Source organism: Bufo bufo, chromosome 3 (assembly GCF_905171765.1).
Source record: "Bufo bufo chromosome 3, aBufBuf1.1, whole genome shotgun sequence".
Classification (NCBI taxonomy): Eukaryota; Metazoa; Chordata; class Amphibia; order Anura; family Bufonidae; genus Bufo; species Bufo bufo.
Window position 1 is genome coordinate 369558018 of NC_053391.1, and position 2328 is coordinate 369560345.

A 2328-nucleotide genomic window follows, 5' to 3' on the forward strand; every position below is an offset into this window, starting at 1 on the left:
CCCCTGTAAGGCTTCATTCAGACGTCCGGATGCGTTTTGCGGATCCAATCCATCTATCAGTGGATCCGTAAAAATCATGCGGACGTCTGAATGGAGCTTTACAGGGGGTTGATCAATGACAGGGGGGTAATCAATGACAGGGGGGTGATCAGGGGGCCCCACCTGACACAGACGCTGACCCCCACCTGACACAGACGCTGACCCCCACCTGACACAGACGCTGACCCCCACCTGACACAGACGCTGACCCCCACCTGACACAGACGCTGACCCCCACCTGACACAGACGCTGACCCCACCTGGCCACCTCACCTGACACAGACGCTGACCCCCACCTGACACAGTCGATGTTGCATGGTCTTCGGCTTCTTTTGGCAACTCGTGACGCGCAGTATGCGACGGTCGGAAGCCTGTCAATCAAATAGGAACGCCCAGTCCCGCAGAAGACCTACCCGGAAGCGGCGGTAAAAAAAACAGCCGACAAGCTGGCCGGGACTTGATTCCGGGACTGAGCAGAGCAGGGGAGCGGGCGCGGGAGAGAGAAGAGAAGAGATACTCTTCCGCGCCCGAAACAGAGGAAATAGTCCCTACAGGCACAGCAAGCAGGCAGGTAGTACTGAGCGGCGATTTAAAAAAAAAAAAAAAAAAACGTAGAAAGCGGGGGGGGGGGGGGGGGGGGGGAGGGGCTTTACGTTGACTAGCGGTCAGGGCTGTGGAGGTTTTTTTTTTTTTTTTTTTTTTTAAAAAAAACATTAATTGTCGAGGCTGCCCGGGCCCCCCTGCCAGCCGGGCCCGGTACAACTGGGCCAGCTGTACTGGCCTATCAGCGGCCCTGGGGACAGTACTGTACTGTGCCCAGAGGAAGACCAGGGAGCGGCGAATACAGCGCTACACTCACCACTCTCCATGCTCACTAGTATTCGCTTTAAAAGATGCATTGCCCCTGCAGTGTCCCACTCAAGAAACCGTGGGCCCCGCAAACGTGTTTTTATCATGTATTAATGTCATGTGATATTTTATCTCCTGTCATATTCTCCATGTCACAATGTGATTTTACATGCAAATATCCTTTAGACAGGCCTAGTCAGGGTGCACTACACTCGATTCTCCACAGGATGGAGCAGTGTCAGTGTGTATAAATAGCTTAGCTCAGACCTAAGTTAGGCTGTGCAGTGCAGTCATGTGCCGTGTGTGCAGTCCTATGCAGTGGTTTGCTGTGCAGAGCAGTTCAGTTCCTGGTTGAGGTGAATCCAAACCAGTGCAGAAGAGCTCAGCTAAATCCAAGTGAGAGTTCAGTTGAATGCAGTTCTCTCATGAGCCTTCAAGAAAGCAACAGCCATGTAGCTGAATATCTGGAGGGAGGCCCCTTCCTAGCCTTTCTGCTCTCTCCCTGTCGGTTCCATAGCCCAGGGTTAAAGAGGACCTTTCACTTGTAAAAACATTGTGAACGAAGTATGCTGCCATGTAGAGCGGCGCCCGGGGATCTCACTGCACCTACTATTATCCCCGGGCGCCGCTCCGTTCTCCCGTTATGCCCTCCGGTACCTTTGCTCTGTAAGTTATAGTAGGTGGTGTCTGCCCTTGTCCTGTGGGCGTCTCCTTCTCCTAGGCTGTAGCGCTGGCCAATGGCAGCGCACAGCTCACAGCCTGCAAGGTTTTTTTCTCCCAGGCTGTGAGCTGTGCGCTGCGATTGGCCAGCGCTACAGCCTAGGAGAAGGAGACGCCCACAGGACAAGGGAAGACCCGCCTACTATAACTTAAGGAGCAAAGGTACCGGAGGGCATAACAGGAGAACGGAGCGGTGCCCGGGGATAATAGTAGGTGCAGTGAGATCCCCGGGCGCCGCTCTACATAGCAGCATACTTCGTTCACATCATAGTTTTTACAAGTGAAAGGTCCTGCAAGTATTCTTCCTAGAGGTGAGCAATCTACTCCTATAGATCGCTCTTCCAGGGTGACCAATGTCTAAACTGTATACAGCCGAGTATTTGAGGAATTATCACTTTTATGCAAGACAAAGGATTAGCAAGATAGTCATTACCTGAGGACTTATTAAGCACCTTTGTACTAGGTGTAGGAGATAGCTTGAAGCATCTACATCTCCAGGTTAAATCCTGAGGACAGTCAGGCCAACTGTCAGAAATGCATTGGAATAGAAGTTTCAGGATTCAGAAAAGCATCTTTTTATTCAAGGATTAGGATCAGGCCGGAGTTGTTACCAGTATAAGACTTTCATTATTACCAGCCTAGTCTGAGCAGTAGTCTTCTTATGTATTACAAGAGCCTGTACTTCATTGAGGATTTGCATTTCCCTTTCCCCATATGCAT